Consider the following 25,550-nt stretch of genomic DNA (forward strand, 5'->3'; position numbering starts at 1 on the left):
ACAAAGTCCTGAGCTTGATCTCTGGTACCACAAAAGACAAACAAACAGAATTATTATTTAGTCTTTAAAGAGGAGATCCTGCCATCTGGTTCAAAATCGATGAGCCTGGAGGATAGTATGCTAAGTAAGCTACGCCACTTAGAAAAAGTGAATTTATACTATAAAAATAAAAATATATATATACAAAGAGAGAAGAGACAAAGCAGGCGGGGTGGGGAGATATAGGCCAAAGGATACAAAATAATACATCTACTAGGTATAGGAAATGTAAGTCTAGAAATTTAATGTATATTAAGATAATTAGTAAAAATACTTTAAATTTATGCTAAGTAAGAAAACTTTAGTTGCTCCTGCCACAAAAACAAACAAGGTAACTGGAGACACAGTTGAGGAATAGAGTGCTTTTTTGTTTAGCATGTGCAAAGCACTGAGTTCAATCTCAACACCCCACCGACTATACAGAGTACTGATGTGATATGGCAAGCTAATTTGCTTCAGTATATGTATTCCCTAATGGTGCACTGTTTACCTTTAACATAAACAATAAAATTTATTTCTTTAAAAAGTATTAAGCTTTGTAAATACATTAATGAAAACTGAATGATATTCCTTAAGAATATACTTTATGGCTAGCAATTATTTCTTAAAAAATACAGCTTCTGGCAATTTATTTTTTATATAATTTTTTAAAAATTACGTATTTCGTACAGGTTCTTGCTATGTAGTTCGGACTCATAGAGAACCTCCTGTCTCAGTCTCCCCAGTGCTGAGATTACAGGCATGTGCCACCCAGCCTTGTACTTGCCAGGCAGGCGCTTAGAATGCTGAGCTATCTCCCCACCCCCTGCCCCCAATTAATTTTTAATCCATGCTGCATGTACAGTGGTAGGGGTATGTGGGTATATCTTCCTCTCAATTTTGCTGTTAACTTATAATTGCTAAAAAATCTATAATTACATGTATACATATATATGTAAACTTTTCAGCCTTAGGATTATGGTATTCTAGTCTACAGCCATACCACTCTGACCATACCCAATCCCATTTGATTTCAGAAGCTAACGTGGGTCAAGCCTGTTTTGTACTTGGAAGGATTATAGTACTCTAATCTACTGCTATTTGCTATTTTCAATTGTATACCACCAATAATAGGCAATTTTTTCCTCAGTCAATAAACAAAGAAACCTGATTCCAGTTCTCTATTACTATAAAAATAAACAATACACAAAGGTCATATAAATAATAGAACATATGTTCAGTAAGTCAAAGAAGAATACAGGCAAGAACTGAAGACATTTTTAGGTAATAGCAAACTGATTCTGACCAGAAGAAAGAATCTTAAAAATAAGACTAATACTTACTAGGCTAAGTGCTGTTAAGTGTATTACTTGTGTATTATATATAACTCAATCTGAATTTCTACTACTGATAGGACAATTTCACTCATTAGAATATCACTTTATGGGCCCAGGGAGATAGCTCAGTAGAATAAGTGCTTGCCTGGCAAGCAAAATAAATGGGTATGTAACCCCTGTTCCAATGTATTCTTATACCTTCTTTCTAATTACAATGGTAAATCTGTATACTCATTGTTGATTGGTTCCAGGAGGCAAGATATGAGTAACAAACAAATTGTTTTGGCTAGAAAGGGTAGTCACAAAGCAACTGACAATGACAAATGCTAGCTGGTGTATTGAGTACCAAACAAAGGATGAGCATCAGGACAAAATGTTTACATCAAGATGCATTTAGTACCAAATTCAGTTGTTTCAAAGCACTCAAATGCCAAACATGACTAGTGTAAAAGGAATATATAGAAAAGAAAAATATATTTCTTGGGTTAATGATGTAGCTTAATGGTAGAGTGCTTGTCTAGCATGGGCCCCTAGATTTGATCATCAATACTGTAAACGGGGATGAAGGAGTGGACAGGGGTATGAAACAGAGACAGAAAGGTAGACAGAAGAGAAAGAAAGAAAGAGAAACTCCCAACCTATTATTAATCTCTCTAGAGTTTCGGAACTGCATAATATAAAGAAAAAATACAAAATAATTGCCACAAGTTAGGTCTAGGAATTCTAGCTGAGTTAAGTTCTCTATATTATTCCAGGTTATATTAACTTTCCCTGTATCAGTTTCCTGATATTTAATAGAATCTACTTTACAAAGTTATTATAAGGATGAAATGTGGGGCTGGGGAGATAGCTCAGTAGAGTAAGTGCTTGCCTGGCAAGCGCAAGGAACTGAGTTCAATCCCCAGTTCCACAAAAAAAGAAAAGATTAAATGTGATGATATATACAGAAAGCACTCAGTACACATCTGATTCAAAGAGTCAGCTATTAATTGTTATAATTATGCTCATGTTTTAAACATCCTTGAAACCCACCTAACAAAATACAAAAAAGGGGGGAGGGTGGTGCAAGGAGCAGATAGAGTGTAAAAATGATCAAAATATGCTACATGCATGTACGTATCTGCCAAAAAGAAATCAATTAATACATACTGCATAACCAATATGTGCTAAGAAAGATATGAAACAAAAGCCAAATTTATCATAAAATAAAATAGAATATACACAATACAGATACAGTACAAATTTATTCAAAAGGAATGGTACATTTTTACATTCACTCAAGATGTTTCCAGATTTTTCTTTTCTCTTTGATGAATGACCTTCAAGGTATTTATAAGAATGTTTAGTAGAACATTTCAAAGTTAAAAGACAAAGAGCACATGAGTTGAGCTAATGGTACTGTATACCATAGACTGAGGCTCTGGGTTTGATCCCTAGCATTGCAAAAGCAAAAGCAAAAACAAGGGGTTAAGAAAAGTCTGTATTGAAACAAATTTACATAAACTTATGAGGAAATAGTAGCTGCAGTTTTCTCTTAGAGTACTATTATTTTTATTATTTTATTTAGAGTACTATTAAGGCAGAAAAGCATGCTAACTACATCCTACTTCATAGATATTTATCAGTGTGCTTAATAAAATACAAGGCTGGTAATTTACTTGAAGATACATGATATGGCTGTATTTGCATCTACTGGAATAGAAAAACCTGTTGTCAAGTAATTTGTAGGACTATTGTCTTTTATGTTAAGATTTCCTAGTGTTTTATATTCAGTACATTGATAAATGGAGGATGTATATATTCAAAATTACTATGTAAACTACCATGTAGCTAGAAATCATAACTGATAAGGGCTTTACTAGAAAGCATTCATAAGTGAAAATACACTGTCTCCAAAACATAAGTAGGTTACCAAAAAAACTTCCTTGAGGGAATAATAAGACTTGTAATAAATTTCTCTAATAAGCAGATGGTGAAACTTGATATCGAGGATAGGCTAACTGAACAGACATCTGGAAGTGCTAATTAAAAGTGTTATCATTCCCAAACCAATTATTAAATACACAAAGTATTAAGTTTACACAAATAAAAACTTTATTTCAGAATACTTACAAATTTTGAGGAAGTTGCAAACAAATGTGTAGTGAAGTATTATACAATACTTTTCAATGAACTTCCTCCAATGTTAACAATTTGCAGAAACAGAATATTAATACCAGGAAACTGACATTGGTATACTCAAAGATTTTAGGAGTAGTACAAGTACATATTGTTTAAATATAAATATAGCTCAGTGTTACTTTATAATATATGTGGCTTTTCTATAACTACCAATACCTTCCAAAATAACTGTATCAATATCTCATGACACTGATACTCCTGAACCAGCAACACGCATCCTTCCTCTCTCAGTCTCAATCCTGGCAACCACTAATCTGTTCTCTCCCCATATAATTACATTTCACAAATGTTAAATAAATGGAACCACAACAGTATGTATCTTTTTAAGATTGGCTTTTTTTTCACTTAGCATTATTTTTAAGGTGCTGCAGAAACACTCCAGTTTTTGCCAAAAAACCCTAGCCTATATACCTAAGAAAAAGTAACTGTTAAAAGTCTAGGTTTAAAATAGGGCCAACCCACATAGTATCACACAATTAATTAATTCTAAAATTTTGGAACATAAAGGTGCCTTCTCCTAAAACTACAAATTATCATTAGTTTTAAATTTAGGAAGAGAGAAGTTTCTTCCTCTAAGGGCCTTCAAAGAAAAGTTCTCAACTTATAAAAACAAGATTAAATGCAAATTTTTCTGTTCTTAAAGTACAAAAAGCATGCAGATACTTGAGCAGATTCTCTACCAAATATCTCGGGGAACTAATTTTTCAAAAAACCTGAAAATTGCTTACAAACGTTTTAACTCAGTAATTCACAAAACATGTTTTTAGCACCTATTATGTGTATACAGCACTTTTATGCTACAAAAAACAACTCCAGAAACACTCAGCTACCTATTTTTTACTAAGGAGTCAAATATCTTCACTGGAAGAAAGATAGTCTCTTTTAATAAATGGTGCTGAAAAGGGCTGGTCAAATAGCTCAGTGATTAAAGCACCTGCTTAGGCAGTACAGCGACTTGGGGTTTGATCCTTGGTGTGCTGTGCTGGCCCCACCCCTGGGGGCACGCTGAGACAGTGATTGAGACCGGGTATGGTGGCATGCGCCTGTAATCCCTGCACTTGGGAGGCTGAAAATAGGAGAATTACTGAGTCTGATCTATGTAGTAAGACCCTGTAGAACCTGAAGGAAAAAAACAAAACAAAATTGAGATCTCATCTTATTAAAAAGCTTTTGTACGGTAAAAGAAACCACCAAGAGTGCAGAGAGAACCCACAATGTGGGAAAAAATATTTGCCAGCTGTATCTCAGATGAAGAACTAATATCTACAATACATAAGAAACTTAAAAAAAACACCCAATCCAAATGGGATTCTGAGATGAAGTCGATATATTTTTCTTTTTTTCTTCAGTACTGAGGATTGAATCTAGGGCCTGCACGTGCTAGGCAAGCACTTTAGCAGCAAGCTACATCCCCAGCCCAAGGAAGTAGAAGTAGCACATAAATATATAAAAGGATGTTTATCACTGGTCATTTGAGAGATGTAAATACTGAGATTCCTTCTCACTCCAGAAACATGGCTATTATCAAGAAATCAACCAATAACAAAGGCTGGCAGTGCTGTGGGGAGAAAGGAATCCATCACTGTTGGTGGAGTGTAGACTGTACAATCACTGTGGAAGTCCTTCAAAAAACTGGGATTAGAGGTCCAATTCGATTCAGCTATTCCCCTTCTTGCTATCTTCCCAAAAGAATTAAAAGCATCATACTACAGCAATACAATATATGAATACTCACGTTTACAGCAGCAGTTTGTGACAGCTAAATCCTGGAAACAATTTAAATACTCATCGATCAATACATGGGTAAAAAGGATGTGGCTACAATGGAGTACTACTCAGTCATAGAGAAGGATGAGACATTTCTAGCTAATGGATGGACCGTGAGACTATATTCCTAAATGAAATAAATTGGACATACTTGTAAATATTGTATGGTTTCTCTGGCGTAAGAAATGGTAAGTGTAAATAAGAACCAAAATGTGTAGTAAATATTATGAAATAGAAGAAACCGTTCAAAAGAAAAGGTGAACTAGAAAACGGATGAGAAGGAATGAAAAGAAATTAGAAAAGGATAAAATGAAAGCAAAGCTTTGTAAATAAGGAGCAGAAGAGGGGTTTAAGGGAAGGGAGGGAAATGGGAAAAAAAATCAATCTATGTAAAGGACAAAATAGCTTCATTCTAATAAAAGTATTCAATAAGTAAATAAAGCTTTCAAATAAAAAAGTAGTATTAAGACAATTCAAAGAATGGTCTATTTTAAAGATGTTACTAGAACTATCTATGGACAAAAGGATTAAGTTGGGCCTTTACCTCACATCATACACAAAAAATAACTCAAGATGGATAACTTTGTAAGAGCTAAACTAACTCAACTGTAGAATAACTATGAATAAATCTTGTGCTCTGGAATTAGGTATTACATGACAACCCAGGACATGAAAAATAAGAAAACTCAGATAAAGATTTCAAAAAAACCATGTTTCAAGGGACATTATTAAAAGAAGTGAAAATCAGAGAGGAAATACCAGCAATAATGTGTTTGGGGACTTACATTCAGGAGAAAAAACTCTTCCAACTCAACAATAAAAAATAAACCAAGTTAAAAATGAACAAAAGATTTGAACACTTTTAAAAGTATTCAAATGGACAATAAATAAGGATGTAAATAGATCTCTGTTCAATATCATTAGGGAAACATAGCCATACTTTTAAAACTTCAGTTTAAAGAAAAAAGCAGAAGCTACAAAATATTTGTAAAGATGTAACAATGAAAGTATTCAAGGTAAAACTTGAGATGCAGTTACAACAGTTCTCACAAAGAAATTTATAAGGCTGGAGGTGTAGCTTAGTGACAGCACCTGCAAAACCATGGATTTAATTCTCAGCAGTATTAGAAAAAAATCCCAAAATGAAAAGAAACAGAATGGAACCCTATTTCTCTATCTATATGTATTTATAGGGAAATAAGTTTAAAGGTCAGAAAAAAGATCTGCAGAATATCCTAAAGAGGACAGTGATGGTTTAAATTTGTTATAGTAAAAGACACATTGCCATGACTCTGTCTGAAAATGTTCCTCACTTAAAACACACTCCATTGTTCCTGACACTTTCTGAATCAGTTGTATAAGTCCAGTGTTATTGTGGCTGCCCTGAATGGATTCAAAATGTTTACCTTTCACAGTCATTTTCACTTTGGGGAAGATCCAAAGGTCACAGTATTTAGTATAAGGTGGGTGAGGACACATTGTAATTTTTTAACAAAAATGACTGTACATGTTTTAAACAAATTCAAGACAGCAAGGTAACCATAAAAAGAGACTCACAAAAGAGAACTTCCAAAACCACTTTCAGAAAATGGTAAGAACAAATAAGCAAGGGGAAATAGATTGAGTGAGATGACAATGTGTTTGAAAAAACAGACACCATACTTTCTGATCAGCTCTTTGTAGGCAGAAATCAAACAGAGAATAAATAAACAAAACACAAAAATCAAAAGCTGGTTCGTTGAAGAGATTAGTAATGGTAAAGAAACTTCTGGCAAGTTTGCAGAAAAGAGACACAAATAATAGATGAAAGATAAATATATTTTCTTCATATTGGTTTGAAGACTTCAATAGACCAATAACCATAAAGACATCTTCTCAGAGTAGAAAAGAGCTCTATTCTGGTAGTTTACAGGCTTAATTCTACTAAAGTTTTAAGGAAAAAAAATCACTCTCATTTTCCAAATTATATTTACAACAAAAAGCATACATACTCAAAACAATGTAATTCCAAATGACACACATTAAAGCATTTTATTAAATACCACACAGTATGTCTAAAGAGGATGAAAAAGGGGATTGAAATAAAAATTAGTAGAAAAAAGTCTTGTGCAGGCTAATGATTTGAATATGTCATGGGATGAAGAACAGCTTTCTACATGTGCCAAAAAAACTTTACCACATGCAGCAGTTACTCTCTTTTCCAAAGCTCTATCACAGGTCAGTTCCAGAAGAAAATAAACAGCTATTTCCATAGACATATGGGTGGTATGTGTATAATGTGATGAAAGATACAGTTCTGAAGTAACCTTCACTGCTTTGGGTGATAAATTCTCTGAGATAAAAAGATACAATAAAAAGTAGGATAAGCATAAAGGGATGGACAAAGGAGGGCAATTTTGGATTGCTTGGTACATTTCTCTAACCTACATAGTGGACAATACTGATTAAAGAGAAAAAAAATCATAGTTTTAAAATCCTATATCAATAAAAATAGTGGAACAAAAACAAATGCTTTATAAGCTTTATTGAAAACATATACTAGAAGTTTATCTTTTCCAATTATTCTTTAGTTCACCAACAGAAAAAAGTCTAATTTGTTAGAAACAAACTTATTTTCAAAAGGAACATCACTGTACCAAGTTGGCAAAAACTAGCACACCTAGAATGAAGAGTCAAAGGTCTTATGATCCTTCCTTATACAGGGCAAATTTTAATGAAATACACTTAGTAATGTATTTTTTTCCAAAGACAAGCAATAGTTTGGCACCTAATATATAATCACAATGACCAAGTCAGGTGTGCAGCATCCCCAGTACAGACTTTATTATAGTTCAGTTATAAATACACAATCTCTTGACATTGAAGATGTAGTTCTTGCAGATAAAATCCAGAAACAGGAAATGAATCTCCTTCCAAATGCTGCTTCTTATCTTTAAAGTAACCTCAAATTATTACTAAACTAATAAAGTAATTTTGTTTCAGAAAGTGATCTGATCTATCTTATTTTGAGCTCCTGATAAATCCATGAAATGGGGGATTATTGCTTTTTGTCTGACTATACACACTGAAATATAACATGAAAATAAAGGGAAAACTTTTAAAATGACTTTTATGGTAAAGTTGGTACAGGGAATATCAAAATCTATCAATATATGAATATGCGTACGATTTTAGAAAAATATAAGACTCATCTATGCTTACTTAACATATAGCAAATCTGGAAATAAAACATTTAGTATCTTCTAATTAGAGAGTGTCAGTTAAACAGGATCAGTAAAATAGATGCATTAATACTATATACACACCAAATGAAACAGTAATAATTTTAAAATATAATTATGGATATTACTGTGTTATTTATGGAATTTCTGTAGTATAATGGTTCCCTGGCCAATGGCCTCAACCCATATTGGAAATAAAGATTTTATTAAAGGTCACAAAGAGGCCAGGCTACCAAATATGAAACACAAAGTAGAGTAGAGACAGCACAGGAAACTTTCAGATAATTAATGATAATTACTACACACATAGAAGATATTTTGTACTTATATATATTAACATTTATTGCATTTTTACTATGTATCATGTACTGCAAGTGCTTACTACATACTACTTTTAATTTCTAAACTAAAGTCTATAACTAATGATAATTACTACATACATAGAAGATATTTTGTACTTATATATTAACATTTATTGCATTTTTACTATGTATCATGTACTGCAAGTGCTTACTACATACTACTTTTAATTTCTAAACTAAAGTCTAAGGGGCCGGGGACATAGCTCAGTAGAATAAACATTTGCCTGGCAAGCACAAGGGCCTGAGTTCAATCCCAGGGTGCTGCCAAATAAATAAAGATGTAACAAAATAAATAAATAAATAAATAAAGTCTAAAGTATTACAGAGATTTTTTTTTTTTTAAACTTTTTCTTTATGGGGGGTGTTGAGCTGGGTTTCACTATGTGGGATGGCTTTGAATACACTATGTAGCCGCCCACCCTGGCCTTGAACAAGGCTCCTGCCTCAGCCTCCCAAATGCTGGGATTTTACGCATGTGCCACTGCACATGGTGAGACTGTTTTTATTTAAAAGTGAGAAGTAAGACTAAAAGAAATTAAACATGTCCAGGATCTTAAAGCCAGTAAAGTGGTGTGAAGTTCTGGTTTTAGCTGGCAAATTATTACATGCCATGTCATCTTCCTAATCTAAGCTCTTGAAATGACAGATAAATTTATAACCATCTTAGAAAAAGGAATACACTCAGTGAACTGGAAAACGCACAGAGGCTGAGTGCTAGAATAGGTACAACAGCTTGAAAAATACAAGTTCTTATGTAAGGGATATAGTACAAGAAAAGAAAGAAGATAGGCTAACAGGATTTTGTATTTAAAGCAGCAGTGCAGGTGTGGATCACAGACTTCTTTTGCAGAAGCAAGTGAACAAGTTTTATTTTTGATCTTAGTTACAAATAATCAATACAGAACTGTGAATGAGACCAATGCCTCAGATGACTGGGATGGGGACATCCAGGAAGAACTGCAACTCTGCTTATAAGATGTGGTAGGATAACTTGCCCAGTGACAAGCCAAAGTCTGCCCTATAACCGGGCAACAGTAAGAAATAAGAGCTGGCCGAGATCTCAAGTACAAATGTGAACAGAACAAAAATCCTCAATCAGTTGTTGATCATCAATAAAATGAATCATAAAATTTAGTTCTAAATCTTTTTCAATGTATTTAGTACAGAGTCTACAGGGTCTCACTACACAGATTGGACTCATAGTGATCCTCCTGTTTTCAGCCTCCCAGAGCTGTCACCATGCCCAGTCTCAGTGTGCCCCAGAGGCAGGGCCAGCACAGCACACTGGGATCAAACCACGGTCCCTGTGGTCTGCCTCAGACACTTTAATTTGCTGAACTATCTGGCTGGCCGAATCATAAAACTTAGTAACTGGAAGAACCCACTCCTTGTATATAAAATTCTATTGAGATAATACTTAAAAGAATTTCTAAAAAAAATACAAATTTTTTTTAAAAAAAAATTTTGTAAAAAATAATTTAACTACAGTTTAAAAATTATAAACTGAATTCAAACTGGCAAATGAAAGATGAAATTATAGATTTTTTCCAAAGTGTTCTGAATGGAGAAAAACTTATGGAAAACAGAAAAGAAACATGGAGAAATATAGATGTTCTAAAATGTATTCAACAGGAATTCTAGAAGGACTGAATAAAATGGAAGAAACTCTTCAATGCAGTACAAGAAAATATCCCTGAAAGGGAGAAAACATCAAGTCCTCAAACTGAGTGTGGACCAAGTACTGAGTCTAAATAGATCCTGCTGAAATTTCAGAAAACCAAAGAGAAAGAGTCCAACATTTGATGAAAGTAACTAAAAGTGCAGATTACTTAAAAAAGAAGAAATCAGACAGATATCAGATTGCGCCATTTAAGAACATCATTTATAAAAGGAAAAACAAGTATTAAAGTGTTATAGGAAGAAAACTTTAAATCTGGAATTCAGTATGTAGCCAAAATGTCTATCTTTCTTTTTTTTTTTTCAGTACCAGGGATTGAACTCAGGACCTTGTGCTTGTCAGGCAAGCACTTATTCTACTGAGCTATTGCCCTGGCCTTAAACTTTTTTTTTTTTGGCATTTGGTACAGGGTCTACAGAGACTACAAGGTCTCACTATGTAGATCAGACTTGTAGTGATTGTCCTGTTTTCAGCCTCCCAAGCACTGGGACTGCAGGCCCACACCACTATGCCCAGTCTCAGTCGCAGTCTCAGTGCATTCTGGGAGAGAGGGTCAGCACAGCAGGCTGGGTACTGAACCTGGGCTGCTGCACTCTGCCTAAGCAGGCGCTTTAGTCTGCTGAGCTATCTGGCCGGTCCTTAAACTGTCATTCAAGTGAAGGCAAAATAAAGGTATCTGCAGAAGTGTTAGAATTCAAAGATTACCTCCTACAATTCTAAAAAGCTTGAAAACATACTATTCAAGTGTAACATGAAGCAGGATGCAGAAAGCAACAATAAACCAGACTAATCAGCGATCATCTAAAAAAACAATATTAAGCGTAGTGGCTGGGGTTCGATCCCAAGCATGCTGTGCCGGCCCCACCTCTGGAGTGCACTGAGATAGCAACTGAGACTGGGCATGGTGGTATGCACCTGTAATCACGCTGAAAACAGGAGAATCACTACGAGTCTGATCTGGGTAGTGAGACCCTTTAGACTCTGTACTAAATACATTATAAAAAAAAAAAAAAAAAGCAAAACAAGAAAACAATATTCACAACCAAAATCTTGGATGCATGCAATGAAAGGCTGAAACCTGTCCCTGGGCAAAGTTTTCTGCAGCCTAGGGAAAGTTCCTAGAGGGAAAGAGAATAGAGAATAGAGAAGAAAATGAAAATTTACTGGCAAACAAACAAACAACAACAAAATGCTATCTTATATCCAAAGGTGGATTTGAATATTCTAAACAGTCAAGAGTTATATAAGTTTAATTCCTATCCTAAAGTTTTAGAAGTGATATTAAGAAATTTAGATGTTTAATAACAGTTTCAAAATATATAGACAAAACTTACTAAAGAGAAAGAACTGAAGGTGGGCTCAATGATACAGTACTTTTTGCTGGGGAGATGGTTTAGTAGAATAAGCACTTGGCTGGCAAGTGCAAGGGCTTGAGTTCAATCCCCGGTGCTGGGAAAAAAAAAAAAAAAAAAAAAAAACAGATGGTCTGAGATGTTTGCCTAAAGACATTCTTTGAATCCTCTGAATACAGTACTTCTCTAGTGTGCCTTTGCTGAAAAGATAGAGGAGGGGAGGGGAGGGAAGGAGAAGGAAAGGAGCAAAAGGAAGGAACTAAGAGATGAAGAGAACAAACTCAATCATAACCATAATGTAACTACCACATATTTGGGAAGTATCAAGTAGACAACAAAGTAAGAATAAACACAAATTTAAATAACAGCTGGCATGGTGGTATATACTTGTAATCCCAGTGCTCAGGAGGCAGAGGCAGGAGGCTCACTGTGACTTTGAGGGCAGCCTGGGTTACAATTAGTTGAAGGCCCGCTTCAACTGCATGGTGAGACCCTTCTCAAGAAGTTAAAGAACAAACAAATACACAAACCAAAAAAACTACCCATTGCAAAACAGTAACAACAAAAAAGTAAGGCAACAAATGATACTATCACTAGAGTGAAAAGGTAACCCACAGAACGGGGAACAAAATGTGTAAATCTTATATTGATAATGGATTGATACCCAGAATAAAGAAACCAACAAACTCACAAAAAGCTAACTAAAAAATGGTCAAAACACATAAAAAGATGCTCTGCATGAATGGTCATTAGAGAAAAATAAATGAAAACCACAACAAGATGCTACTTCAGGAAGACAATTATCAAAAAAGTAACAAATGATATAGGAAGAGGACAAAAGGGTACTCTTGTGGACCCCTGGTAAGAATGTAAAATGAGACAGCTATTGTGTTGGCTCCTCAAAACATGAATATTCCCCAGTTGATTTAATTACATGATTCAACAATTACACTTGAGTGTAATACTCAAAAAGAATTGAAGGCAAAAAATCAAATGAATACTTGACACCCATAGTTATAGCCACATCATTCATAATAGCCAAAAGGTAGAAATGATTTACATGTCTACAGATGAATGAAAAGAAAATGCGACACATGTATACAAGGAAGGAAATTCTGACACATATTACAACATGAACTAACCCTGAAAATATTATGAAGTGAAATAAGCTACTGCAAAAGATTAACACTGTATGATTCTAATTGTGTGAGGTATCTGGAATAGCCAAATTCCTAGATGAAGGTAGAGTGATGGTTGCTAGGGTTTGGGTGGGGAAAGAGAAATGGGTAATAACTGGCAATCTACCACTGAGCTAAATCCTCACCCCTTGGGAAAACTTAGGAAACAGAACAGTGGTGATAATTTAACAACAATGTGAATATATTTAATGCCCCTGAACTACACATTTAAAAATGGTAAATACAGAATACAGCTGCACCTATAAAAAGAATACATGCAGACTAAATGATTTATCCTAGTACTTAAGAGTAGTTTGACTTTAGAAAAATCAATGTAATTCAAAATAGTAACATGCTAAACAGATGACAAGACTTCAATGTTTAATAAAATTTTCTAGCTATTATAATTATTCATGTAGCCTATGATAAGAAACACCACCAAAATTTCCACTTACAACACAGGGGTCTATTTACTGTTCATGATTTATGTCTACTGTGGATGGCTGCAATTTCACATAGCCTTCATTCTTTGACAGAGGATAAAGGCACAGTTCCTTATTTACAATACACTAGTCAAAACAAGAAAAATGCAGTAACTTAATCAGGCTACTTACGTAACAGTTTGCTCAGATATAGCACAGTTATCACTTTCATTTACATTTCACTGGCTATAAGGCAAGTCTCAAGGCTAATCCTGGTATCAATAAGGAAGTATACTCTCCCAAAGTGAGTAACACCTGGCTGAAGGATTTCATAGTGATGGACTCAGTAGAAAGGATCACCCAAATAACTGTAAACAAGATTTGGGTTGGGAATGATAAACCAAGAGGAAAATACCCTTAATTTGTAAAAGAGTATTTGCTATGAATATAAAATGAACAGCACACTCACTGGTGAAATATTAGAAGTATTTTCATAAGGTTAGACACAAGACAAAGACCTACACTGTATTTCAACAAATATTCTGGAGTAGATCTAGCCATGCAATTAGACCACAACAAGACAACACTGAAGTTAGCTGAAAATAGTATGATTATCTATCTATAAAATACAGGGGCAACTACTAAAATGGGTCATTTTATGTCAGTGGGGGAAAACACTGGTAGCTGGTAGTTCTCAATTCTAAATTACTGTATTAGTTTTCCAGTTACTGAGACATAATACCCAACATCCCCAACTTAAAGGAGAAGAGATTTAATGTAGCTCATGACTTCAGGGGACTCAAGAGTACCCAGTTGGGAGGCTCCAAGGCGGGAACATCATGGCACAGTAAAGCTGCTTGGTTCATGGCAGCCAAGAGGCAGAGGAGGGAAAACACCATCAGGGCGGAAAAGGCAAAGGACCAGACACAGTACCCATGGTCTTGCTTCCAGGTTGTACCCATTCACACTCAGAAGTGTGTTCTACCAATCTCAGGACCACTGACATGATCAATACTATAAAGTTGTATCTGTTAATGTCTCTTATCTATAATAAAGTAAATGCTCTAATATAAGCCACATAATTTTTTTAAAAGTGATACATATAAATTGGGTATAGTGGTACACACCTGTAATCCCAGCTGGGGGCTAAGGTAGGTTTGAGCTCAACCTAGGCATTTTAGTGAGACCCTGTCCCAGAGTACAAAATAGATTGGGGATGTAGCTTAGTGCAAAAGCTCTGAGTTCATTCCCCAGTATAAAGAAGGGGAAAGGGGTAACATACTATAATAACATATACTGTATTTCAACACACATATGCACAATCACACAAGTATTAAGTGGTATGCAGGAGCACTGTAATCACCAATGATGTTAAAAATATAAATGCTGACTGAAGAATTGGTGACTGAAAAATCACAAGACCATTTATTTTCATAAATGGTGAACAAGCTTTGGTAAAATTCTAAAACAAAACATAATCTTTCCTCAATCATCAAATTAGGAGGAAGTATATAACATTACATTTTCATTACATCAAAAAATACAAGTTTATTTTATTAAAATATGTAATAAAACATACAAAATCTACTGTGTATTCATATATAAAAAGAATTTAGGACCTAGATTGATTAAAATTAGAAGCAACTTGCTAGGCATGGTACAACTGCAATCTCAGCATTTGAGAGGCTAGGGTAGGAGGATCACTGCAAATGTGAGGCCATCCTGGGCTACACAGTGAATTCAAGACCAGCCTAAACTATACAGGGAGATCTTGTCTCAAAAAAAAAAAAAGTAATTTTTCATTTGCATGCATGTTCAAAAATTTAAGCATTAAGGATCAGGAGATGAAAAGCACTGTAACTACCACCCCTGGCTCAGATCAATTCCCTGAAACTCTTAAAGCCAACAAACAAACTGTTTCTCAGAAGGAAAGTATTATTTTTATACAGGGGATCTTCTGCGTTCAAATCTAACTCAATTATCTGAATACTCTGAGTATAATATATGCCAATTTAAAATTAACTTCCTGACCTCTTAATTCCCTTACCTAGGAGTCAGGGAGATAGCTCAGTAGAATAAGCACTTGCCTGGCAAGCACAAGGTCCTGAGTTCATTACTGGTACCACCACAAAAAAAAAAAAAATTCCCTTACCTATAAGATCTTTCCTTTTCCCTTAGCTGCTGCTGCTTCTTCATTTTTTTTTTTTTTTTAATACCAATTTCTTTTTTTGATGCTGGGAATTGAACCTAAGGCCTCCCACTTGCCAAGCAGGAGCTGCCCTCCCATAGCTGCTGCTGCTTTTTGTTTTTTGGCAGAACCGGGGATTGAACTCAGGCCCTTGCACTTGCCAGGGAAGCACTTATTCCACTGAGCCATCTCCTCGGCCCCTCCCATAGCTTCTTAAACATGCACAAATCATCTCCATAACAAAAGAGTATTTCACTAATTCTACTAGTATTTATTCAAACTCATTTCATTTCTTCTCCCTTTCCCTATCAAACTTTGAGAAAAGACAAATCAAATGAAGGTTACTGATAAAATAGGACAATAAATGATAAAAGATTACAGAGCAAAACCAAACATATGGAGGACTAAAATAACACTAAAGAGTTAATAAATTACAAACAGAAAAGACAGCTAGTTGTGGTGACATATGCCTATAATCCCTGCACTCAGGAGGCTGAGGCAGGAGGACAGCTCTGAGTTCAAGGACAGGTTGAACAGTGAAACTCTTTTCTAAAGAAAAGGAAAAAAGTTGGGGAGATAGCTCAGTGGCTTATGTGCCTGCCTGGCAAGTGCAAGGTTCCGAGTTTGATTCCCAGTACAAAAAAATTACAACTCCCTTAATTTCAGTAACCAAATATGTCATTGTGAAATGATTACTTTGATATTCTTTCAGAATTGATGCTAACTCTGGGGCAAGAGGAAAGGAAATGAAAGAAAAATACTGAGAAAGGTTTACAATAATCTGTCTCTCTCTATATAGGTGAGTGTGTATGCTGAATGAATGAATGCATGATATAGAAGAAAAAGATTACCCAAGAAGATAACCTAGTCAACAGATCATAAAAGTATCCTCACAAGGCAGAGAAAAAAAATGGAGTAATTTCCAAAAATGTCTGTTTACTTCCCTCATTTTACCCTGTTCTCTATACTATACTTTCATGAGAGCTATATATGATTTTCCAAATGACCTTCCAAATCTAACCTTCCAAATGAACATATAATTTATGTCACATTAACTGTTTATCATCTCTCCTTCCCCCACCAGGATATAAACTCCACAAAGGCAGTAGATTAAGTGGTGCTTCACTGGTACAGAGAAGAGTATCAAAATATACTTGCTGAAAATTAAAAATAAATATATATAATATATAATATATAATATATAATATATAATATATATACACACACACACTTCCTGAATAAATGCATGATATAGAAGACAAAGATAATTACCCAAGGAGATAACCTAGTCAACAGATCATAAAAGTATCCTTATAAGTCACTGAATTTCTACGAAATGAGAAAAAATTTAGATTAAAAATATGCTCCAGAAAAATTCTAAATTATTCATATGAAAAATAAGTAAATAAAAATTCAAAACTCCAAACTTACAGGATATAAATAAAATGTACCTTCCTGCTATCCAAGTCAGTAAGTGTTTTATTTCCTCATAAAAATACTAAGAGAAAGTGAGTAATGTTTATAAAGGTTTTGTAATAAATTGTTATTTTGGAAATATTACATCCGTTCAAGTAGATACTTAAATGATAAACTAGACAAGAATTAACAATCAAAAACGTAAGAAATAATCTCTCTTACAAGAACATGTTAAACTATAAAACTAAAACGAAGGCCTCAGAAGTAGCAATATAAAAGGCAACTACTGTACTCAGATGTACACTTAATTAAACTTTTAAAAACCCACTATTATACGAAGGGAAGGACAGCTTAATTTCAGAAAAATTAATGTAGATTGATCACATTAATAGATGCTAAAATCATTAAAATGCAATACTAATTATGACTTTAAAAATTCATGGGGCCGAGGAGATGGCTCAGTGAAATAAGCACTACTTTGGCAAGTGCAAGGGCCTGAGTTCAATTCCTAGTTCTGAAGGAAAAAAAAAAAAAAAAAAATCACAGTGCACTAAAAAATACAGCAAAAACTTGTAAGAAATTTCACATTTACTTCTGAAAAGCTGATGAGATAGCTCAGCAGCATAAGTGCTTCCCTTGGCAAGTACTAAGTCCTGAGTTCAATCCCTGGTAAAAACAACAACAACAACAAAAACCTCAAAAAATAATTTTTCTTTTTGGTATCGACCTAAGGGCTTTGGGCTTGCCAGATAGTCACTGCACCACTGAGCTACATCCCTGGTGCTCAAAACAATTTTTAAATTTTTTTTAAAAAACATGTAGAGATGCAGTTCAGTGCAAAGGTCCTACGTTCAATTTTCAGTACCAATAAGAGTACTTGTTAATGGAATATAAAAAAATGGCAGCTCACTGTTGACCTAGCTTACATTTTTGAAATATAGTAAGGTTTAATATTTTTACTGCTCATTACATATTTCTATTTCTTCTATGTCTATAAATTTTTTTCTGGCAGAAGTTTTAATGTATTTCTCAATGCTGGTATTTAATGCTAAACTATAAAAGGACTATACCATGGTTTTTGAAATTGATATGTAAAATTTTACATACAAGTACAGACACATATGTACATGAAATTAATTGCACATATCCTTTCTATGTAGTTTAACTTAATATTCTTTTAAACAGGTCAAAGCTAAGTCTTTTTATACAAAAGTAACAATTTGGCAGGATGTCAGAGAGCCAAAAGCTAGTGGGGAGCTGAGTTCAAAGCAGGTAGGAGGCCCACAGAGTTACAGACTAACCAAATCAGGTTCCAGTTTCACAGCCAGAAACCAGCCTGAACGAGGCAGGCTTGCTTGGATTTGAACTACCTACCTATGCTGTCTATGAGTGACAGCAGAGACACATTTTGAAGTGGATATTTTGGTTTTCTATTTTTTCTTTTCTTATTTTATTGTTTTATTTGTTCTTTTCATACGAATGTGAATACTACTTTCTTTGTTGTTATTGTCTTCTCTTTCCCTTTTATCTTCTTTTCCAGTTTTTCAAAGGTTGCATAAACTTCCTTTTGTAATCTCTTACATTCCTGCATTTTTCTCCTTAATCACTTTAAGGTTTTTCCCCTGAAGGTAAAAATCACTATATTGAGGCCTTATTATACACAATTTTCTGATTTGTTTTAGATTGTTATATAATCACAAATTTAGTTTCTATAGTTAAAGATGACAAATTAATAATTACCACACATTGCCATTTTCTAGGCTGTACGTTTTTTAAAATTTCAAAAATTTTTTTAAAATTAATTTTATTGAGAAAGAAATAGCAATGAGGCAGTTTCAAAACAGGTCAGTAGGACAGTTACAATAATTAATACATTTCACATTGCTGTCTTCACAATAGCTTTTCATAGTACAAGATATAGACATATCTTGTCTAAACATTATTAGTACAAATCTTTCTCAATGAACTAAGAGAAAGTAGCTGTATATCTAACCTAATTTGTGTGTGTGTGTGTGTGTGTGTGTGTGTATATATATATATATATTTATATTTGTTTTTTTTCACTAAACATGGTCCTTCATTTATATCCCCTTTTTTGGTTTAGTTTTGTCAGAGATGGATATTCCATTGCCATTCAAATACTGTAGGTACGTGAATTCAGCAAAATAATCCAATATAGTCCAGTAGAACGTAATAGTAGTGGGTTATCTGCAGGACTGGCAGTGTCAGAAGCTTGTTGACTTGAGCCATTTACAGCTCAGCATAGTAATATGGCTTTACGTTTTATACCTCGTGTTTATACTTTTCTGCTGGATGGTTAAGAACAAGATAAAGCAAAACCTGTATAACAAAAAATGTAACTTTTGTATCTGCCAAGGTCAGTCAAATCCCCTCAGGATTTACCCTGAAACCATGTACAGCAGTTTGTAGATCTTTTGTTAGTGTCAGCCATCGCATCCTATATCTCAGTGGTGTCCCAAATTTTCTGTTCAAGGAGATTATGGGGCCACAGAGGAAAGGGATTGATGATGTACAGTGTGCTTAAGGAGAGTCACCTAGGGAGAAAACATTCTCTCAGGATTTCACAGAGAGCAAAATGGTCAAGCAAAAGCTGTCAGTCTAGACTGTACTTGATACTACTGCTACTGCTGACTGTACTACTTTACTCAAGGTGACATAATTGTTCTAATCAGTTTTTTTTTCCTGGTACACCAAGACTGACAATGCCTAAGTATCATAAACAATACTTTAGGCTGGTGCTAAAGAACCAGGGGCTTGGCCAAGTAGGCAGCAACTTCTCATCCCCAGTAAACTGAAGAGGCAAGATCTTGCAATGGAATCAAAACCCAAAAGTCAATTACAACTGGAAGACATCTCTGGGTAGTCATTTCTTAAGTGTTCTAAATACCAGCAATAAAGCTATTTGCCATAAGCAATTTACAATCATTTTTTCCCTCTTTTTAAAATTTATTTATTTATTTATTTGATACAGGGTCTTGCTATGCAGCTTAGACTCGTAGTGGTCCTCCTGTCTCAGCCTCTCCAACGCTGGGAAGGATTGAACCCAGGTCCTTGTGCTTGCCAGGCAGGCACTTAGACTGCCAAGCTATCTCCCCAGCCCTAACCCCATCTCTTGAATAGAGAAAATAAAAAGATTCTGTACACTTAAAAATCACCTTATTTTACTGTATTTCACTAATTGCTGGTATTGAACTTGTTTCTAATTTCAGTTACTAAATTGCAATTGTCCACACTTAGAAACTCAATTAGGGCTTTTATTTTTTTTCAAGGCTTGCTAGCATAGCATCCTTCCTTTTTCACAGCATTCCATTTCTTATATGCCTAGTATCTTTGAATTGAAAATCCAGTCCTCCAAAGAAAAGTGGCTTGCTTTTGCTAATTGCACGAAGTTACAGCAATCCAGAGCCCTTTGAGCTATGGTCTGCACACAAACAACAGAATATTTGCACCACAACTGCATATGGTGACAAGCATGACTACAAATTCTCAGGTGAGATTCTGCTACTGTCCTGCTAGCCAGAGATAACTTTTTTTAAAATTTATCTTTATTGAGAAATAAATATGAATGAGACAGTTTCACAGCTGACTAATAGGCCAGTTTTGATAATCAATACACTGTACATTGTTATCTTCTTAGTGGTTATCCATAGTACAAGAAGCAGACAGGCTATTCTGTCCAACACTGTTAGTACACCTCTTTCTTCTCATTGAATTAAGCGAAAGTAGCTGTAAATTTATCCTATTTTGTATATATAAATACAAAATGATCTTTCCTTTGTATCCTTTTTTTTTGTCCTGTCAGAGGTGACTATTCTATTGGCATCTAAATACTATAGGTGTTTGAATTCAACTAAACAATCTAACACTGTCTAGCAGTCTATAATATTAGTGGGTTATCTTCAGAAGTTATTCACTTGAGCCTTTTACAGCTCATCGTATTAATATGGATTTACTTTATATATCTCGTTTTTATACTTTCTGTTGGATGGTTAAGACCAAGATAAAGCAAGACCTATATAACAAGAAATGTAATTTTTGTATCTGATAAGGTCAGCCAAGTACTCTCAGGATTTATCCTGTAGCTGTGTACCGCCCTTTGTACATCCTTTTGTCAGTGTCTGACATGAGGATGAGTCATGGCCATTGCTTGACCAATTTGCTCTCTGTGAAAGCTTGAGAAAATGTTTTTTCTCTCCATATGACTCTCCCCGGCTCACTTTACATCATCGAACACATTCCTCTGTGGCTCCATAATCTTGATCAGAAAATTTGGAGCACAACTGAGTTACATGTTGTTACAGTAAAGGTTCTTCTATGTCCCGAGTCTTTACTGACCTTGAAAGGCTAGGGCCAAAATGTTGGCTAACCTTGCAGCCCTTCTTTTTCTCCAATTTTGAACTGCTAACTTAGGTTGTTAACCCTCCAGAAGAGAAGCTAATTATTAACCTGCAATTTATGCAGTTCGGTTTATCCTATCTGTCTAAATATCAAACATTTTGGCATATCGTGGAACAGGTATTTTCCATCAGATATAGATATGTTGAACTTTAAGTCCTTACAGAATAAATTTACAATCATTGATCCAGAAATTAAACTTAAAAAAATCAAAAATGAGAAGACAAATAAGATGCAAACCCAGACTTCTAGCTCACCAAAAGGAAACACAGGGGGCAATGATATGGAAAAATTCAATTCAAAAGTCACCCACCTGGACTCTGAAGTGGTAACAGCAAAAGTAACATATGAAATGAACAAGGCTCTAGAAAAAATCAAATCAAAAATTTCAAAGGTATCTACAGAGATGTTGACCATAATGGAAGACATGCTTAGTGACTCTAGAACAGATACAGATTAAAAAAAATAGAGGAGCTTAAGAAAATGATGGAAATCATGAATGCACAATATAGGGAAGAAATGGAATCCAGGAAACATATCTAAGATTAAAAACTGCATTGGAAGTATACACAGCCGAATGAATAAATGTGAGGACAGATTATCACATAAGACAGGACTGGGGTTAGTAGTTGTAAAAGAAAGATTTCCTAAAAATAGCAACCGACCATGAAAAAAAAAATCAATCCAACAGCAGCTAAATAATGCAAAGAATATAAGATTCATCCAAGTCAATGAAAAAGCAGGAGACAGCACAAACAACATAAAAAAACTGGTTCACACAAGTAATGGCAGAAAATTTCCCAAGCAGGAAAAAAATCTGAAATACAGACAAGCAAGGCATAACAAACACCAATTAGGCACAATCAAAATAACAAGAAAAAACCCCCAAAACAAAACAAAACAAAAACAAAAAACCACCAAGACATACAACAGTCAAGATTCCAGAAATTCAACACAATAACAGAATATTTTCTCTGTTAGAGAAAAGAAACAAACCACCTATTAAAGAAAGTCCATTAGAATCACAGCAGACTTTTCAACAAAAACCCTTAAGACAAGGACAACTTGACACAAAACAAGACCTAAAAGAAAATAATCTCCAGCCAAGACTGATATAGCCCACAAGACTAGCTTTCAAAATTAATAAGATATATGATACATGTATATGTATGACATACGTAATAAGTAATAAATAAGATGACAAAGAACACCTGAAGAAATTCATGAACTAGCACTTCAAAATATTCTGCAGGAAATTCTCAAAAAAAAAGAGATTAACAAGGACTCAACTCCATGATCCTCAAAAGAATGAATCCACCAGGATGGCAACTAATTAAACAGAGGAGTAAAAAAAGGGGAACCAACAGTAGGAAAATAAGATGACATGGATAAGTAGACACATACCAGTTAAAACCATCAATATAAATAGGCTCAATGCACCAATCAAAAGAAACTGGCAGAATGGGTCAAAAAGCAATATCCAACAAAATGCTGCATGCAAGAAACACATTTAATTCAAAAAGAAATTCACAGATTGAAAGGCAAAGGATGGAAAACAATACTCCATGTGACAGCGACCAGGAAGAAAGCAGGAACAGCTATTTTGTTTGCAAATAAAATGGATCTCAAGCCAACACTGACCAGAAGAGACTAAGAAACTCACTACATATTTGCAAGAGAACATCCACGAGGAAGGAATAACAATCATAAATATATATACACTAAATAACAGTACACCCAACTATGTAAAACAGATATTAGTAGATATGAAATGTAAAATACGTACTAATACAGTTGTAATGTGGTATCTCAATACCCCACTGTCACAGACAGATCAATAATGAAGTAACAGAACTGAACCAAACTTTTGAACAAATGGGCTTAGTAGATGTCAACAGTGTTTCATGCCACAGTATTAGAATATACATTTTTTTCAGCTGTATTTCAGATGTTCTCCAACAGACTTAAATGAAAAAAAATTCATACATATTATCAGATCACAGTATAACTAAATCGGAAATCAATGGCAAAATAAACCAGACACTTCCTAAACACATGGAAATTAAATAATACCCTCTGAACAATCAGTGGGCCACAGATAAAATTAAGAAATTAGACAGTTTCTACAATTAAATGATAATGTCAATACACCAGAACTTATGGGACACAATGAAAGCAGTTCTTTTTTTTTTTTTTTGGCGGAACCAGGGATTGAACTCAGGCCCTTGTGCTTGCCAAGGAAGTGCTTATTCTACTGCGCCATCTCCCTGGCCCCTGAAAGCAGTTCTATGAGGGAAATTTACAGTAGTGAATATCCATATCAGAAGAGTGAGCTCAAATAACCTAGTGTTTAACTTTAAGCTTCTAGAAAAACAGCAAGTCAAGCCCAAAGCTTGTACAAGGAAATTGTGAAGATCAGAGTGAAAATTAAAAATAATGGAGATTAAGAAAATACAAGAATCAATGAATGAAAGAGTTGGTTCTTTGACAGATTAAAATTGACAAACCCTTTGCCAACCTTATCAAAAAAATGAGACTCAAATCCATGCAATTCAGAATGCAAAGAGTAAAAACACAATAGATCCTACAGAATTCCCAAAAATCATCAATCCCTATGCTGAGAACCTGTATTTTAATAAGATGAAAAATACCAAAGAAACAGATTCCTAGGTATACTTGAATTACTAAAGCTGAATCAGTATATAAAAATTCTAAATAAACCAGTTATCAGGCCAATGAAATTAAAGTAATTTAAAAACCTACCATCAAAGAAAAGCCCAAGCCCCTGACAGATTCACAGCTGAATTCCACAAGAAATTAAAAGAGAAGCAACACTCCCAATATTCATGAAAGCAAGCATTACCCTAATAGCAAAAATGGAGTAGGATCCACCCTAAAAGGAGAATTACAGGCCAATTTTTTAATGAATATAGATTTAAAAATTCTCTGTAAGAGATTCAAAAGAATGCAGCAAATAATCAAGATTATATACTATGACTACATAGGATTCATCTCAGATATGCAAGGACAGTGAGTGCAACATATATGAGTCAATAAAAAGAATATACAAAATTCATCAACAGATGCAGAAAAAGCGTTTGACAAAGTGCAATTCCCATGCATGATAACAACCTTGCAGAGGGCCGGTGAGATAGCTCAGTGAACTAAGCATGGGGTTTGGGGGGGTTCCATCTTTGGCACCATATGCCTCATCGGCCCCGCCTGAGTGCGCATTGAGACAATGACCAAGTCCGGGTGTGATGGCACAAGCCTGTAATTCCAGTGCTGGGGAGGCTGAAAACAGGAGGATCACTAGGAGTTTGAGCTGCACAGTGAGATCCTACACAAAATACAAAAAAAAAGCCTTACAGAAAATTCAAACAGATGGTCTATTTCAAACTGATAAAAGCAATCTATAAAAAACCCAAAAACCAACATCCTACTAAATGGACAAAAACTGATAGCTTTTACTCTAAAATCAGACAAGACAAGGACGTCCACTTTTAAAATTCTTAATTAGCTAGAGCTTTAGACATGAGAAAGGAATAAAAGTAATAAGGACAGGAAGGGAAGATATTTGATGACTTAGTACTGCACAGAAAAGACCCCCAAAATTCCACCAAGACTTCTAGATTTAATAACCAAATTCAGGAATGTAGCTGGGTACAGTCAACACTCAAAATGAAAATAATCTAGGAATCAATCTAACAAAGCGAGCAAAAGATATCTATGTTGAAAACTGCAACACTCTGAAAAAGATCAAAGTAGATATCATGAAATGGAAAGACAGCCCTTATTCTTGGGTAGGAAGAATCAACCTAAGATGGCCATACTTCCAAAACAGATGTTAAACAGATTTAATGTAATCCAATCAAAATTTCATTAGCATATCTAACAGAATTAGAGAAAACAACCCTAAAATTAATATGGAACTAGAAGAGACCTAGAATAGCAAAACCATTTCTGGGCAATAAAGGCAAGGCCAGCGGCATCACAATTTCTGACCAGAAATTA

At 34.6% G+C, this 25,550-nt stretch overlaps 1 protein-coding gene across 4 annotated transcripts in view; it reads right to left on the reverse strand.

Annotated features, from left to right (window-relative positions):
- Nsrp1 (nuclear speckle splicing regulatory protein 1) overlaps nt 1–25,550 on the reverse strand; it is a 49,458-nt gene that overhangs the window by 12,149 nt on the left and 11,759 nt on the right. The window contains exon 1 of one of the 4 annotated variants that reach the window (XM_023719812.1): nt 11,899–12,003. The exons of the other annotated variants lie outside the window; for them this stretch is intronic. The gene's annotated coding sequence lies outside the window, so the exon portion shown is untranslated. Of the gene's footprint in view, nt 1–11,898; nt 12,004–25,550 lie in introns of those variants that run through there. 4 annotated transcript variants of the gene reach the window in all.

Source organism: Octodon degus, unplaced genomic scaffold (assembly GCF_000260255.1).
Source record: "Octodon degus isolate 3935 unplaced genomic scaffold, OctDeg1.0 scaffold00072, whole genome shotgun sequence".
In the NCBI taxonomy this organism is placed as follows: domain Eukaryota; kingdom Metazoa; phylum Chordata; class Mammalia; order Rodentia; family Octodontidae; genus Octodon; species Octodon degus.